This window comes from Polypterus senegalus, chromosome 10 (genome assembly GCF_016835505.1).
Source record: "Polypterus senegalus isolate Bchr_013 chromosome 10, ASM1683550v1, whole genome shotgun sequence".
NCBI lineage: Eukaryota > Metazoa > Chordata > Cladistia > Polypteriformes > Polypteridae > Polypterus > Polypterus senegalus.
Genome location: NC_053163.1, coordinates 16,615,406 through 16,624,934, shown reverse-complemented (window position 1 = coordinate 16,624,934; position 9,529 = coordinate 16,615,406).

Sequence of the window (9,529 nt, the reverse complement as noted above, 5' to 3'; positions counted from 1 at the left end):
TTGTGGAGATTCTCAGGATGGACTGCAGGTGCTCATCAGTGAGGCGACTCCTGTGTGCTGTTTTGTTAGTCTTCATGACTGAGAAGAGCTTCTCACACAGATATGTGCTACCAAACATGCACAAGGTTCGAGCCGCATGTAGACGGAGCTGGAGCATTTCTGCGGGAATGGAGTGAATAAACTGTGCGGGCCGTGCAGTATCGTACTTTGCCTTCAGTGTGCCATTACACTGCAGCTCAATCACCTCCATCTGAATCTGCACAGGTGCAGTTTCCACATCGACAGCAAATGGGTTGCAAAACAACTCAAAATTCATTTTTTGTTCTTCAAAGTCACCAAAGCGCCGTGCGAACTCAGTGCGCAGTGCGCTCAGTTTATCAGCAAAGTGCGTGTTTGGGAAACACCGTTGTGCGACTTGGTTCAACATTACTTGGCAACAGGGAAAGTGGGGCAAGTTGCACTGGTGCATTTGTGTCTCCCATAAAAGTAGCTTCACTTGAAATCACTTTGTGATTTTGCACGGTAAAACGTTGCTGAAGTGTCAGATTCTTCTTTAACTCTTCTGCTTTCTGTATCTTGTGCATTGCATTCAGGTCTTTCAGGTTATCTTGATGTTTTGTCTCATAGTGCCGTCTTAGATTAAATTCTGTAATTACAGCCACATTAGCTCCACAAATGAGACACACGGGTTTACCGGCAATGTCAGTAAACATATACTCAGCCTCCCATCGGTTTTAAAGGCTCTATGTTCAGAATCACCTTTTCTCTTTGGCATCATGTGGGCTAGCTTCGCAATAACTTGCAGCATCATAAGCTAGACTTGATTAACGCGGTAAGTGTTCGGCAAGGCAGCTGAAGCGCTGCATTATGGGATCTGTAGTTTATTGTGTTACCAGCGCTTCATATCCCCGGTCCATTAATAACAATAATATATAAAATGATCTCGGGCGGATATAATTACACGCCGGGCGGATGTGGCCTGGGCCTTGAGTTTGACACATATGGACTAAATAGAACTTGAAAAGATATATTTTTTCAAATGTGATCGCGCAATTCAGATCGAGTTGACGCGCACTACAGTACATCGAGCCCGCGTGCTATTGTGGTTTTGCCTGCGTGCCTCAATAAGTATGGCTTTACCAAAACAATCATTGACCGCGAATAAAGTATCCATTATTCATAAAGCTTCAATTGGTAATCTGTCTTTCTGTGTTAACCGCATATTTTTTCATACGTCTCAAACCAAGGGGATGCGAGGCTAAAATGAATCGTAAAGCGCGTGTACATACTCAGTGCATCCCCTCTCAGGAATCGAACCTCGGACGCCGGGCGCTAGAGGCTAAGCCTCTACTATTGCGCCACGGCGTGTGGTTTGTCTATTTGAGAGTAGCAGTGTAATTCAGTTTTTGTTCAGCAATCTTTGGAACTGTTGCTTTTTGTCTGCGCACTGCGTCAGTTCACGTGAGCCGCTGAATATGGTTTTATATGTCACTCGCTCGCTTCTAATTATTTCGCTGCCTTCTTAATAATATCATGTATGTTTTCTTCAGCGGTTTTTGGAGCTCTTCCTGGTTTTCTACGTACTGCATGATTACGTGGGAGGCATGATGATGTCACACAAAACTCCCCCCACGGCTTTCGAGCTCAACTCCATTACAGTATATGTAGAAAAATAGCTTCCAGTTATGACCATTACGCGTAGAATTTCAAAATGAAACCTGCCCAACTTTTGTAAGTAAGCTGTTAGGAATGAGCCTGCCAAATTCTAGCCTTCTACTTACACGGGAAGTTAGAGAATTAGTGATGAGTCAGTGAGTGAGTGAGTGAGTGAGTCAGTGAGGGCTTTGCCTTTTATTAGTTATAATATATATATATATACATATATATATATATATATATTCACACACACGCAGTAGGAGACCGCTGGACGCATCTTTAATACGCTTGGGAAGAAATTACGCGGCAGGGAGTGGCGGGTATTAACCTTTCTCCTTTTATTTCTTGCAGAAAAAAGACGCCCCGCCATAAGCCTCATTCTTCCCGCAGCACGTTACTTCCGCCCTTGCTCCGTCCATTGTTCCTGACGTCATCGATCCCATCTTCCCCCACGGTTCCTTCCCAGCATTCCTCCACTTCCGGCTCCTCATCCATAAAATGTCCGCCGACGCCATCTTTAGTGTTGTGCATATGTGAAAGTTTTGTTTCATGTTTTTGACCTGTTGATTTATTTTGCTGAGGAGAATTTTACAGTATACGGGGCCGGAAACCCCAAACCTTTATGCTGTATCTTGATTCGTCTTTTACAATCTATACTAATAAAAGGCAAAGCCCTCACTGACTGACTGACTGACTCACTCACTCACTCACTGACTCATCACTAATTCTCCAACTTCCCGTGTAGGTAGAAGGCTGAAATTTGGCAAGTTACAGCTTACTTACAAAAGTTAAGCACGTTTTATTTTGAAATTCTACGCGTAACGGTCATAACGGTCGATAATGGTCGACAATGTCCGCCATGTTGAACTTTCTTATTTATGGCCCCATCTTCACGAAATTTGGTAGGCGGCTTCCCTGCGCTAACCGAAACCGATGTACGTACTTATTTCAATGGTATGATGCCACTGTCGGCCGCCATATTGAACTTTCCAACGTCACTAATTTTCCAACTTCCCGTGTAGGTAGAAGGCTGACCCCATCTTCACGAAATTTGGTAGGTGGCTTCCCTGCGCTAACCAAAACTGATGTACGTACTTATTTTGGTGGTATGACACCACTGTCGGCCGCCATATTGAATTTTCCAAAGTCACTAATTCTCCAACTTCCCGTGTAGGTAGAAGGCTGAAGTTTCGCAGGCTCATTCCTTACAGCTTGCTTACAAAAGTTAAGCAGGTTTCATTTCGAAATTCTACGCATAACGGTCATAACGGTCAACAACATCAGCCATATTGAACTTTCTTATTCATGGCCCCATCTCCACGAAATTTGGTAGGCGTCTTCCCTGCGCTAACCGAAACCAATGTACATACTTCGGTGGTGTGACGCCACTGTCAGCCGCCATATTGAATTTTCCAACGTCACTAATTCTCCAACTTCCTGTGTAGGTAGAAGGCTGAAATTTGGTACTTATTTCGCTGGTATGATGCCGCTCTCGGCCGCCATATTGAACTTTTCAACAGTCTTTGTTACTTATGGGACCATCGTCAAGAAATTTGGTACGCGGGTTCCCAACGCTAACTGAATCCTACTTACGTACATATATATGTCCATAGCCTGCTGCTCAGTCACTGTGTGAGGCGGCGTTGGGTCCCCCATCCCAACGCCTCCCATGTTGTTGGGTGCCTGCCTATATAAGGCCGTCCGTCGCTCCAGTCTCTTCATTCCCTTCCTTGCTTCGCCACGGATTCACATCTCCTGCTGATAACTACAGCCTTTTTATTTAATCCACGGCTTCTCCGCTGTTTTATTGTTCATTTATTACAATTATTGTTATTGTGTAGGTATTTTAGACTTACTTTACATTGTTCAGGTACCCATTTCCTTTATCATTCCAACCGTACCCACATTAACATGTCTATCGAGGTGATCACCATCGATCAAAGAACTGTCACTTACTGACTGGATTCCATGCCCGGAGATGGCACCTATCTTTTCCATTCTCTTTGTTACATATTGCACGGCCATATCAGGCTCACTCTTGATATCTGGAGAAACATTGTGTCTTATGTATTGAATGACTGGGACAGGTTCAAGGTGTGGACTGATGACGGTACAGGAGATAATTATACTACACAGGAGCACTAGAAGAGTGAAATGCTTAAGCCCTTCACCTATGCATCTGCATGTGAGTTGATGGCTGCCGCTGAATTGTTTGGTTGTCGCTTTCAAGTGTACCGAAATGGCCAAATATATTACACCTTTGGACAACCGCCAATGCCTCTTAAACATCTTAGATTCACAGGTGAGGATTTCAGTAGTGGACACTTTGATGTTTATGAATGTTTAAATTCTCAAAAGCTGGATGTGAAGTTATCAAAGAAACTGGTTGTATACTTACAACGCTTGACAGATGGCGAATGTCACTTCAACACAAGTCCTACAAATACTGTCGTAATTGAAACAAACCATGAAACTCAAACCGATTATGACAGCAGCAATCCAAGCTGTGAGATTTGAAACAAGATTACTGTTCACATGGCCAACTGTATTGCATGCTCAAGAGTAAGCTCAGTGCACAGCTTGGTCATATTAAAACCGGAGGGCCGAACTCACAATGTGGTATACAAAGAGATCCTTAACAAATAGTTATTGGTATATTTTCCCTCAGTTTAAAAAGGTTTAATTTTCTTCTTAATAAAACTTGTAAGGCAGTACTTCGCCAAGCTGCGAAGCGCGGGTATTTTGCTATATATATATGTATATAGATATAGATATAGTGTGTGTGTGTGTATGTGTGTACATATACGTATATATATATAGATATATAGATATACAGATATATATATATATATATATATATATATTGTGGCAGCAGGGGGCAGTAGTGCACCCTTGAACCCTCAGGTATGACTCCAAACACCAGGTAAAAGTCTACGACCGTTTTATTTTCTTTTTTCACAGTGCACCAAGCACCTCCCACACTACTCATAAATCTCACAACAAATAAACTCAATAACCTCTCCTCCTCGCCCAGACACTTTGCTCCTCTCCCACCCAGCACAGCTCAGTGTCTGGACTGAGGCACCGTCCTTTTATAGGCCCTGACCGAGGTGTTCCTGTCCCAGCAGTCCACAGTCCCTTATTCCTTCCGGTCAGGGCAATCAGTCTATTACTTCAACCCGGAGCACGCCATACCTTCCTGTCACGTGACCGTGACGTACTCCCAGTCATAAGGCACAACAGAGCCCATAAGTCCCCCACGGCGACTCCTGGTGGCCCCCAAGGTATCCAGCAGGGCTGTGTATAAACACCACAGAGTCCATAAGGCCCTGCTGGACCTCGGGGCACGCATCCCGCTGTCGGGAGAGCTCCTCCTGTCGGCCTGGGGTGCGGACAGGCCTGGGAAGCCGGCAGTCTTCCACAATATATATATAAAATGTGTGTGTGTGTATGTATGTACAGTATGTATGTGTATATATATAGAGAGAGATATAGATATAGATATATATATATAGATATTAGATATATATGTATATACTGTATATATATATAGATATAGATATACAGTATATACTGTATATATAATGTGTGTGTATGTATTTATATATATATATATATACTGTATATATATATATATATATATATATATATATATACTGAGATATATATATATATATGACAGCAACACTCATAACAGTGATAAAACAATTACATTGACAATCATGTTATGTTATTTTCAAAATGTTTCCTTTAATTTTTCATTACTTCTTTAACACACTACTTCGAAGCGGGTATTTTGCTAGTATATATATATACTCAGCAAAAAAAGAATTGTCCCTCTTTCAGGACTGTGTATTTCAACAATAATGTTTTAAAAATCCAAATAACTTTACAGATCTTCATTGTAAAGGGTTTAAACAATGTTTTCCATGCATGTTCAATTAACCATAATCAATTAATTAACATGCACCTGTGGAATGGTCGTTAAGACCTTAACAGCTTACAGAAAGTAGGCATTTAAGGTCACAGTTCTAAAAACGCAGGACACTAAAGAGACTCGTCTACCGACTGTGAAAAACACCCAAAGAAAGATGCCCAGGGTCCCTGCTCATCTGCGTGAACGTGCATTAGGCATGCTGCAGGGAGGCATGTGGACTGCTGATGTGGCTAGGGCAATAAATTGCCATGTCCGCCCTGTGAGACGCCTAAGACAGCGCTACAGGGAGACAGGAAGGACAGCTGATCATCCTCGCAGTGGAAGACCACGTGTAACAACACTTGCACAGGATCGGTACATCCGAATATCACACCTGCGTGACAGGTACAGGATGGCCACAACAACTGCCCGAGTCACACCAGGAACAAACAATCCCTCCATCAGTGCTCAGACTGTCCGCAATAGGCTGAGAGAGGCTGGACTGAGGGCTTGTAGGCCTGTTGTAAGGCAGGTCCTTACCAGACATCACCAGCAACATCGCCTATGGGCACAAACCCACCTTCGCTGGACCAGACAGGAGTGGCAAAAAGTGCTCTTCACTGATGAGTCACGGTTTTGTCTCACCAGGGGTGATGGATGGATTCATGTTTATCGTCGAACTTGCAGGTGCCTTGGTGGAAGAGTGGGGTAACATCTCACAGCAAGAACTGACAAATCTGGTCCAGTCCATGAGGAGGAGATGCACTGCAGTACTTCAAGCAGCTGGTGGCCACACCAGATACTGACTGGTACTTTTGATTTTGAGCCTCCCTTCATTCAGGGACACATTGTGAAACATTTTTAGTTTATGTCTTATGGTGTTGACTCTTTAGTGTTCATACAAATATTTACACATTAAGTTTACTGAAAGTAAAACAGTTGAAAGTCAGAGGACGTTTCTTTTTGCTGAGTATATATATATATATATATATATATATATATATATATATATATATATATATTGTCAGGGATGCCAGGGGTTCACGTCATGAGGGACCGGATGTGGGTCTGTGCCCACCCTGGATCACGTGGGGGTTGCCTTCCAGGTTGCTTTGGGGGCCACGGGTACAGGGCATGGAAGCTCCACCTTGTAGGGGCCCGTGGTCACCGCCAGGAGGCGCCCCAATGCCTTGGGGACCTGTTACCCCAGCACTTCCGCCACACCAGGAAGTGCTGGGGGGAAGACTATGGACGTTACCCAGAGAGCTGCCGGGAGGACAGCCGGCACTTCCGCCACACTGGGGCGTGGCCAAGGGAGGAATGCCCGGAACACCTGGTGCTCATCCAGGTACTGAATAAAAGGGGCCGTCTCCATTCATTCGAGGCTGGAGTCGGGAGGAGGAAGGACGAAGCACAGAGGAGGTGTGGAGGCGGCCCGAAGAAAGGCATTGTGAGGCCAGGACTGTGAATTGGGGTTTGTGCACGTGACTGGGTCTGTGTGACCATTTAACTGGGTCTGTGTGACCATAACTATTGTTGTAAATATTGTAAATAAACATGTGGTGGTTTGAAAACAACATGTCCAGCCTGTCTGTGTCCGATCAACTTCCACAATATATATATATATATATATATATATTTACAGTATATATATATATATATATTTACAGTATATATATATATATATATATATATATATATATATATATATAGTCTTTGTAACATAGGTGGTCACTTCTAAGGTTTCACTTTGAAGTGCTACTTAAAAAGTAATTAGGTTGGACACAACGTTTTAGTTTAACAGATTGATTACTGTCTGTCAGCTTACCACTAAGTACAAGAGTGTTATTGATGAACAAGTCATATATATATACATAAGCATATACTGTACATCTTGAAGGAGTACTCCTGTTAGTAAAACAAATGTATATATTTGGACCCTAAAAGATTGCTGAATTCTAATTCCTCCCGACATGCATTAATAGGAGGACCTGGGTGTAAGTCAATGGATTTATCCTACTGGGTATCAATGGGGGACTGCTTGTGATGAAGTAAATTTATATTATGTGTTTCAGTGCCTTTAAATACATAGAACAACATTAAAAACATGCAGGGTATCTGGAGATTATTGCCTTCATAATGTTATCCGACAAAAAGACTGGACAACCATGCTACATGATAGGTAACAAGAATAGTGGCCACAGCAATACAAAAATTGATACACATTGGCATCGAAAAAAAAAAAAAACCACTTAATTAAATGGCATCACCAGAATAATAATAACAATTCATAATAATGCTAGCATATATGAAATGAGAATAAATAAAAGTAATTTTAGAAAATAGGAAACACACATTAATGACACATAATAGCAGTGCGGGCATATATGATTTGGCATTGAAGCAGTGATAAGGTTTTATGACACAAGACTATGAAAGTCCTGATGTGTTTAACAAACCAGACAATGATTTCAGACTAATACACCAACATCTCCAGTCAGCAGATCCAAATGTATATCTGTAAGATAATGTGCATAATGATTTATGTGGAATTCTGATTTACTTCTACTTGTGGAGACCAAAAAATACCATGTACAAAAAAAATATTATTATTTTGAAATGCACTAAAGAGTTGAATGCTGGCTTACTGAGGCCAAAGAAGCAATACATGGTTTAAAAAAGATGCTGGACTACTTGAGTTTGAATAAAAATAATACATGCTGACAGAGTTAAAAAAGTCAAAGATGCAGACTGCATTTGTTGATCAAAAGTAGAGTATTTTTTCTACTTTTACTTGTAAAATTAAGATCTTTTTCCAGCTTATGTTGAATACAAGTGACATGAGTCCAATAGGTGCTAGTTAATTAATTTTATTGAACTTGTTAAAACAGCATGCTTATTCCAGAAGGAAACACTTTATTTAGCAAATAATACAAAAACAATTATTATGTTAATATATTAGCATCAATGAATTTAGGAAAAAACGTTGAAAGAAAATGGTTATTTAATAGCCTCATGACAATTTAAGACCAGAAATAAAATAACTACTTATTAACATGACACCAATTTGACAAGGATGTTTTTATTAATCAAATATTTTCTTAAATTTTTTTATATACAGTAATTGTGAAAAAAATGCTGTATATCAATGTGACTTGTACAGTGACACAAGGACAATAATAGTATGTAAACATAGCACAAAATGTATGAAATATAACAGTATATAAACATTCAACTGTTATTGGTTTCTGCTAATTTCTTGTGGTGAGAGTCAAGCGTAGTTTATCTCACTGGCAACAGGAGAAAGGTATGAATCCATTATTTACAGACCTACATTCTCATACTTGCAGAAAAACAATTTAACGTTGTCATCTCTCCTTATAGCATGTCTTTAATGAATGAGAGAAAATTGGTGTAAATGGAAGAAACTCATGTAACGGTGTAGAGAACATTCCAACATAAGACTAAACATAATATTATAAGACTTCTGATAAAATTGTGCATACAGTATGAACACTAAATAAGAGTTAATATTTGTTATATGATATGCATTAAAAAATAAGAAAATTAGAGCATACATTGAGATTAGACCATATAATGGGTGAGACGAAATATTGTATTAACAGTAGGTTGATTCTTATCATTCAATAAATCATCATTTTTAATGTATAGGACTAAAGCAAGGCACCTTTTAAACCAAACCTAATTACAATATATTGTCAAAATAATAATTAAAGTAATAATAAAAACAATGTAATAAAAGATCATTGTTTTTTCCCTAATTATGCAAAGAGAAGATACAGTATCTAGGAGAGTAGATGCAATAATATTTTGTGTAGAATGAAAACAAAAAAGATAAGCCTTAAACTTTAACATTGAATCAGGAGTTAACAGAGCAGCCTAAACAGTTCTAGGTGGAAACATTCAGTGAGTGAAATCCATAGAATGAAACTGAGA